Below are 9,062 nucleotides of genomic sequence, written 5' to 3' on the forward strand. Positions count from 1 at the left end.
TTCACAAAAAGAGGAAAATGAAAAAATATATATATCTTGCCCCCAAAGTCCACCTCCTCAATTTGGGATGATTCGTTGTCTATTCAGATATTCCACAGATGCAGTTACATCAAGTTGTTTGTGGAGCGTTAATCCGCTGCTTCTGAGGCTGATGGGAGAAATTTCCCTTTCTCTTTTTTGTTCACACAGCTCCCGGGGTTCAGCTTTGGATTTGGACCTGCCTCTGCGTGTAGGTCACCTGAGGGCGTCTGTTCTTCACTCACACAGGACGGGGTTAATGGAACAGCTGCTTTGGGGGCTCTGGCTCACTCTGGCCATGGGGAGGGATGGATACGGATGCAGGGCGTGCCTGCAGCAGCAGAGGCCAGTGTGACGTTGCAGCAGCATGAGGCGCACTGTGCAATCTCCCGGGGAAGTTGTCCCTCGATCACGGGACCCTGGCAGTGGTGGGCTGCAGAGGCTCCTGGGTGGGGAGGTGTGGATAGTGACCTGTGCTTGCACACAGGTTTCTTGGTGGTGGCAGCAGCAGCCTTAGTGTCTCATACCCGTCTCTGCGGTCGGCACTGATAGCCGCGGCTCACGCCCATCTCTGGAGCTCATTTAGGCGGTGATATGAATCCTCTCTCCTCGTGCACCAGGAAACAAAGAGGCAAGAAAAAGTCTCTTTCCTGTTCGGCAGCTCCAAACCTTTTCCTGGACTCCCTCCCAGCTTGCTGTGGTGCACTAAACCCTTCAGTCTGTGTTCACGCAGCCAACCCCAGTCCTCTCCCTGGGATCTGACCTCGGAAGCCAGAGCCTCAGCTCCTAGCTCTCGCCCGCCCCAGCGGGTGAGCAGACAAGCCTCTCGGACTGGTGAGTGCTGGTCAGCTCCAATCCTCTGTGAGGGAATCTCTCTGCTTTGCCCTCCGCACCCCTGTGGCTGCTCTGTCCTCCGTGGCTCCAAAGCTCCTCCCCCTGCCACCTGCAGTTTCCACCCGTGAAGGGGCTTCCTAGTGTGTGGAAACCTTTCCTCGTTCACAGCTACCTCAGGCTGGTGCAGGTCCTGTCCCTATTCTTTTGTCTCTGTTATTTCTTTTTCCTTTTGCCCTACCCAGGTACGTGGGGAGTTTCTTGCCTTTTGGGAGGTCTGACGTCTTCTGCCAGCATTCAGTGGGTGTTCTATAGGAGCAGTTCCACGTGTAGATGTATTTCTGATGTATCTTTGGGGAGGAAGGTGATCTCCATGTCTTACTCTTCCGCCATCTTCTCCTCTCTCATCCGCCATCTTCTCCTCTCTCTGTCTCCATTGTTGACTAGCATTGCAGTGCATGATTTTAGCAAAATAATTATGATATGATTATATCATTCTACACTGGATGAACACTGGGTTCATCCAGGGTTGTTTTTAGCTTTTTATTATGAACAATGGTGCAATGAACATCCTTGGGCATTTTTCATGGGACTCATGTTTAAAAGTCTTGGGTATACATGCAAGAACAGAATCACTGGCCCACAGAGTATGCGTATCTTCAGCTTTTCTACACGAAGCCAAATTGTTTTCTATAGTGGTTGTACCAATTTACAATCCCACCAATAACACAGAGAATTCCTGCTCCTGCACATCTTCATCTACACCAAGTATTGCCAGAATTTAATTTACTGTTTTTTACCACTACTATTATGTTTGGGCACATTCTCATGTTTATGAACCTCTTGGATTTTCTCTTCTGTGAAAAGCCTGTTCATGTTCAACTCTTCCACCATTTTTCTCTTCTATTTTCCATCTTGTCCTTACTGATCCAATGAGTTTTTAATATGTTTTAAATACCAGTCCATTGGTGGTTATATGTGTGGCCAAAATAGTCCTTTGCTTTGTTGTTTGTATTTTCTCTTGCTTTATGCTGTGCTTTGTGAACAAATCTTAATTATAACATACTTAATTATATAACATACTTAATTATAACATAGTCAAATTTGTCACTCTTTTCCTTGTGGTTAGTGCTTTTCTGTTTCAAGAAATCTGTCCCTGCCCTGGGGCCATGAAAATATTCTCTATATTTCCTTCTGAAATATTTGTGGTTTTGCCTTTCACAGTTAGGTCATAATCCACCTACAACTGATGTTTGTGTGTAGTGTTGAGTAGGGTTTCATTCCTTTTCTTCATGTGGATATCTGATTGTCTCAGTGAACCACTTATTGAAAAGTCTGCCCTTTTACTATTGATTTGCAGTGCCACATGTGTCATAAATCAAGCATCTACCTATGTATGGGCTAGTTTGTGTACTCTCTATTAAGTACCATGGTTCTATTTATCTGTCCATTTAAAATACCACATATCAATATTAATTACTACAGATCTATAAACAATTCTGATCTTTGGATAAGGCCACTCAATTCTGCCTTGTTCTTCAAGAATGTCTAGGTTATTTTTGGCCTGTCTCAACTCCACTTAAATTATCAATTCATCAGACAAGGTTCAACCAAAATCTTGTTTGAGGTTCTAATTAGGATTGCGTTGAACTTTTAGATTTGACTTCTTGTCAATAATATGGAATGTTATTGAATAGATATGGTCTATCTCTCCTTTTAATAAGAACTTCCTTAATGTGTCCCAATAATATTTCATATTTTTCCTATAAGAGGACATTTTATCCTAGGTACTTCATATTTTGCAAATACTGCCTTTGAAACTTTCATTTTGTAAATTTGTTGCTGGTAAATAGAATACAATTGGCTTCTGTATGTTGATATTTTATCCTACAAACAGCTATCTAAACTCTTTTATTGATTCTACCAATTTGTAAATACCTGTAGAATATAGTGTACACAATCACGTCACCTGCAAACAATGTCAGTCTTACTTCTTCCTTTCCGAGCATTTTGTTCCTTCTTTTTCCCCTTACTACTCTTTCCGGGTGATAGTGGACATTCTTACTTGATGCAGCTCTCAAAAGAAGGCTTTCAGTAATTCCAGGAATGATATTTGCTGTAGGTGTTGTGTTCTGTAGCAATCTGGATCCAATCAGGAGATGGAAAGTACACAGTAGACAGGGGAATTTTAACATAAAGTGAAGCATAATGTTTAACATAAAGAATTATTAAACTATGACAAATGTAGAATATATAAGATATAGGAAAACTCTATATGGTATCCTGGGCCTGAGGGAGCATACCCAAGGAAAGACAAACTTGGAATGTGGGTCCCTCCCCAGGACTGGAGGTCACAGCTCATTGGAGAAGGTGTAGGAGAACCTACTGGATGGCAGAGAAGTTTGCTGGTTTGCCAGTGCCAGAGCAGGTCTGCAGAACCAGAGCTGGTCTACAGTTGCAAGCTAAGCAGGAAGGTACCCTCTGTAGCACATCAGTGTGGACAAGCCACTGCTGGCGGCCAGCATGTAGACGTGTAGTAGGAGCAAGTGTCCTGGTGGAGTTGGAGGCCTGGAGCTAACAATGTCCTATACATAGGATCCTGAGGGCCTTGGTGTTGTAAGGGCTGCAGCCTTGGGAGAATTACAGGAGGTAACGTTAGTGGTGAGGTGGGGTGGGTCAGGAGAGCAATCAAGTAGAGGAAATCAGCGGGTAGGTGGCTGGCTTGGAGCACAGGATGTCCCTATGAAGAGGGCCACAGAAAGCCAATGACCAGGCCACACTGGGATGGCACACTCGATAGGACAGTTGTTCTGGGCACGTGCTTGGGGCCGAGCACCTAGGATATCCTTACACCCACACTTCTGACAGCCAGAAGTCACAGGAGAGCCACTTTCTCCTTCAGTAACATTGTGATCACTTTGAAGGAGAGATGCTTAAAGTAATTCATCCATTATCAGAGAGAATATATTAAAGGGTGAATTTAAAACAGGGAGAACATTAACAACTGGCTTCATATCTTTTATCAGTTTAGGGGGGTCCCTTCTATTGTTACCTTGCATGAATAGTAGGTATCACCATATTGTTTCTCTGGTGAATTAATGATTAAAGCAGCAGGACTGGCCACTTCCAGAATTTTAATAGACTGCTTACAATTCTTGTTGGACCCATGGTTCCCTGGCCTGAAATGAGTTTTGCTGCAAAACCCAGGCTCTGGCACAAAAGGGTGTCATGGGGGTAGGGCAGAGAGCCTGTGAACTCTGCATTCTAGTCCTACTCAGGGCTTCTCTGCTCTACCTGCAAGGAGAGCCTTGGTGTGTGGTGAGATTGCCTCTTCCACCATGAGTGTGAATATCACATGTTCTTCTCAGGAATCTTCCACCATGAGTGTGAATATCACATGTTCTCCTCAGGAATAGACTAATTTATACCTGAAATGTTGCTCTACTCTCTTGGTAGCTCCACCTACCAAGATGAAGATACTTGGATTCCATTTAAAACCATGCTCATCAGAGCCCTGTCCATGGAGGAGCAGGGCAAAAGATTCCTGTGTTAGTCTTACAAAGTGTATGTGTTTACCAGTGTTGGCAATTTGAGTGCTTTAATTGCACTTTTCTCGATTGCCTTTAGGCACCAAAATGGACAAATATTGATGGGGGAAAATGGCACATCATTTTGCCATTCTTAAGTGACAGATGATCTATTCTTTAGTGGTTGAACTGGCATCTTATACTGGGAAGGAGAGACAATTTAATTTTCTAAAAACTTTTTCTTTCAGTGTGTCCATATTCAATAGATAGAATAAGATACCACTAAATCCAGAGGAAAAATATTTTTTTAATAATAATTATTTTTTTCTAATAATAGTTGCTCATTCTTGGAATCTTGTACTCTCCTCCTAATATTTCCAATGTATAAAGCATATTCACTTCTGTTCAGAAGCCACACAAGACAAATTAACCCACAGCCTTCTGTTCTCACACAGGACTGGGCTGGCTTCCTATCCCAGGCACCCTGAGACCTTGAACAAGAGGACCTGAATAAGAACAGCAAGTTTATCCTTTAAATGCTGGTTAGACCTGCTGCCCGGGCTCTCTTAACGGCCACCCTGACAATGATGAGACACAAATGTGAAATCTGAAACCTGCTCACTAACAAGAGGAGCAGCTCTCTAGGCCTGCCACTTGGGAAGTTGTCAGCACCAGGCATCCAAGCTGGCACTCTCACTTGGTAGAAATCACTGAGAACCAGGTTTTGTGGAGATACACACCTCTAGTCTGTGGTTTCTGAAGGTAGGCTGTGTAGCTGCAGCTGCTGTGTCTCTCCCTGCAGGAGGAAGGTGAACTTGGGAGCTCCCCACGAGGCATAGGCTGGGAGGGATCCATCAAGGCTCACATCTTCCCACTGACAACCAGAATGACCCCACTCCTGAACCCCAGCAAAAGAGTAAATGTCCCCCTGTTGTGTCAACCGCACAAAGATACATTCTTATTCGCTTTGTCGCTCGCTTCAACCTGCCGTGCTCTGGCAGAGGATGCAGAACGAGAACTGAGTTTTAGTAGTTCCTGAAAATTCACGTAGTTGTTTCTCCCTGGTTCAACTGAGAGAAGGGAGGATGGTGCCATGGTAAATTCTGTGTTTACTCCTGGGGGCCAGCTGTGCTTTGGGCGAACTTGAAAACTACTTAACCACAGAAACCTTCCCCATGCCCTGCATCTGCTCTCAGAATACAATACAGTTTCTGAGGATGCCCAGGCTTCCTTACATTAAGCTCCAGTTTCCCCTCAAGAATTGTATGGGTGAGAGAGTTTTCATTCACTCTCCCTTTCTTCTTACTACAAACACCCCAAACCACATTCAGGGATTGCATGGCCACTCCAAGACTTCGCCCAGGTCCCGATTCTCTGCCATCTGCAAGCTTGGTGCATTCTGACTGGCTCAGAGGAATTTGATCTCAAGAAAAGTACTCATGGGGGCAATCCTCTCCCTAGAGAGGATCTCTCTGGGACCAGAAAATGAACCAGGGACTGATGGCCTGAGTGCTCCTCTGGAAAAATTTTCACTGTCTGCCAACAGAGGACATGGCTGAGAGGGACCTAGTAATCTGCTCAGCAGGGAACATTGAGGACCTGACCCTCTGCCTTCCTTATCTGTTGGAAGTTTAACCCTCTTCATATCCTGACGATGGTTTAGCTTCTCAGAACGATACATGCTATATATCACTCATGATCTGGTGACGATAGGAAAGAAAAAAGAAATCGCCATCTATCCACACTTATTTTCAACTTCTGTTCATTTCACTGTTGTCCTCACCTCCTTCATCCTTCTTTTAGGAGTTTGTTCCCCAGGACCCCACAACACAGTTAGACAGCCTCACATGAGTCTGGGCTTTGGCTTTGAGTTCTCTGTGAAGTAAACTTCGGACTCAGGCTCAGCACAGAGGGCAGGGCCTAGAGTGAAAATAGGTTCACAAGCCAGATTGCTACTTTGGTCAAAAGAAAACTTTTCCTTGCAGCCTGCTCAGCAGGAGGGTCACTGGTTTTCTCATCATTTATCCTGCACGTGAGACGTAACGTGCTTGCTTCAAAGCTCAGTGGACTCATATAGTGAATCTCCAGAGTAATGTGTGACAATTTTACTGAGGCTAGAGCTGCCACTGACCATCTTTGACTCAACAGGGAGCAAACCTATCTTACCATATACAGGTGTACCTTAGAGGTATTGCAGGTTCTGTTCCAGACTACCACAATAATGCAAATAGTAATAAAGTGAGTCACACGAATTTGTTGGTTTCCCAGTGCTTATAAAAGTTACGTTTATGCTATACTGTAGTCTATTAAGTGTGCAATAGCATATGCCTTAAAAAATATACATACCTTAAATAAAAAATACTTTATTGGTAAAAAATGCTAAAATAAAAGTTTTCTTCCTCCTCAGCATCTCCCAGGCTCTCCATGCCCAGGCCGAGGATTGTTCCCAACCACTGGCTGCATTTTGCCTCAGCAAGTCTTGCACATGACTTACCTTTCCAAGAAAGAAGCACTTCCCCACAGTCTACTCTGGGCTGGTATGCAACCTTAGAGTGGGATTTCAAGGGATGAAGAGATATTGGGAAAAAGAACTGAGGACAGGAATTGGTTGTAATTTTCTGGTAACAGAACCCAGTTAGTGTGTTTGAGTAGTTGACTTATCAAGTGATATTTGCAATAACTGCTCATCTCTTTTACATTTTCCCAACAGCAGGTTCCTAGTCCAGAGTGTTCCTTAAATATTAGACTTCTGACCCATAATTGTGGCTAGAAGTGGTTCACATCAAAATCGGACAGGCTCCTGGACCATCAAACTGAAAAGCAGGACCCTACTTGAGATGCACATTACTAACAGTGAAGAAAAAAAGTGTATTTATAGTGTATTTATTTATTTATATTTGTAAAATATGACTGAGAATGCAAAAAAAATCACATTAATAAAAATAGAAAAAAGTCTTGAATATTTTGATTTATTATTCACTTTAGAGGAAAGCTAATTGGCTAATAAGTTGACAAGCACTTTGCAGGCCTTAAATTATTTGAAGGTTCTTTGACTCCAAACATGTTTTTACATTCCTTAAATTTAAAAATAATCCCTAAGGGATTTGAGAAAATATGGCAGAGTAAAAGCACCTTGAGCTCACCTCCTCTCATAAGAACACCAAAATCACAACTAACTGCTGACCAACCATCAATAAAAAGACTGGAACTTACCAAAAATTATCTTCTACAACCAAAGACATAAAGAAGATACCCAATGAGATGGTAGGAGGGGTGCACTAGCAATATAATCAAATACCATACCCCCCGGGTAGGTGACCCACAAATAGGAAAATGATTATATCACAGAAATTCTCCCAGTCTCCCCAGCCTGGGGGTCTGGCATCAAGAAGAGAAGCTCCCAGAGCATTTGACTTTGAAGGCCAGTATTGCTTCATTGCAGGACCTACATAGGAATGGGAGAAACAGAGACTCCACTCTTGGAGGGTGCACGCAAGGTCTCATATGCACTGGGACTCAGGGAAAATGCAGTGACTTCATAGGTTCCTGGGCCAGACCTACCTACTGGTCTTGGAGGGGCTCCTGGGGAGGCAGTGGGTGGCTGTGGTTCTCTGTAGGGTCATAAAAGCTGGTGGTGGAAGTATTGGGGAGTGTTCATCTACTTGAACTCTTGCTGGAGGCAGACATCTTGCTTGCGCAATTAGCACCTAGACCTGGCCCCATCCAATAGCCTGTAAGTGCCACTGCTGGGACTCCTCAGGCCAAACAACTGACAGAACAGGAGCACAACCCCACCCATCAGAAGACAGGCTGCCTAAGGACTTCCTGAGCCTACAGCCACCTTTAGACACAACCCTTGACAAAGCCCTGCCCACCAAAGGGCCAGGAACCAACTCCACCCACCTGTGTGCAGGCAGTGGACCCTTCCACCAAGAAACCTGCACAAGCCTCCAGACACACCTCACCCACCAGGGGGCAGACACCAGAAGCATGAAAACTGTGATCCAGCAGCCTGCAGAACCAAGGACACAAATGCAGGTCAGAACCTAACCTCAGGCCATCTGGTCCCTGGCCCTTGGGTGACGAGGGGGCAGTGTACTGCTGGGACACATAAGACATCCCCTATATAGGGCCACTTCACCAATGTCAAGAAACATAACTAATCTTCCACATACATAAAAATACAAATAGAAATTTAGACAAAATGAGACGGCAGATGAAGATGTTCAAGATGGAGGAGCAAGATAAAACCCCAGAAGAACAGCCAAGTGACATGGAGATAGGCAATCTACTGGAGAAACAGTCCAGAGTAATGATCATAATGATGATCCAAGAACTTGGGAAAAGAATGGATGCACAGAGAGAGAAGTTACAAGAAGTTTTCAACAAAGAGTTACAAAATATAAAGAATAAGCAAACAATATTGATGAATACAATAACTGAAATGAAAAATACACCAGAAGGAATCAAAGGCAGCATAAACGAGGCAGAAGAACAGATAAGTGAGCTGGAAGACAGAGTGGTGGGAATCACTGCCGCAAAACAGAATAAATGAAAAAAGGATGATGAGAAATGAGAACAGTTTAAGAGACCTCTGGAACAATGTCAAATGCTCTGACATTCGCATTATAGGGGTCCCAGGAAGAGAAGAGATAGAGAAAGGTCCTGAGAAAACGTATTTGAAAT

The 9,062-nt window shown here is 43.9% G+C and overlaps 1 long non-coding RNA gene across 1 annotated transcript; it reads left to right on the forward strand.

Moving 5' to 3' along the window:
- Positions 1 to 508: 508 nt before the first annotated feature.
- LOC132357753 (uncharacterized) lies at positions 509 to 7,336 on the forward strand. The gene is made up of 3 exons (XR_009500299.1): positions 509 to 852; positions 6,784 to 6,913; positions 7,087 to 7,336. It is a non-coding gene; the product is annotated as an uncharacterized LOC132357753 (long non-coding RNA).
- Positions 7,337 to 9,062: the final 1,726 nt, after the last annotated feature.

The sequence above is a fragment of the Balaenoptera ricei genome, chromosome X (assembly GCF_028023285.1).
Source record: "Balaenoptera ricei isolate mBalRic1 chromosome X, mBalRic1.hap2, whole genome shotgun sequence".
Lineage (NCBI taxonomy): Eukaryota > Metazoa > Chordata > Mammalia > Artiodactyla > Balaenopteridae > Balaenoptera > Balaenoptera ricei.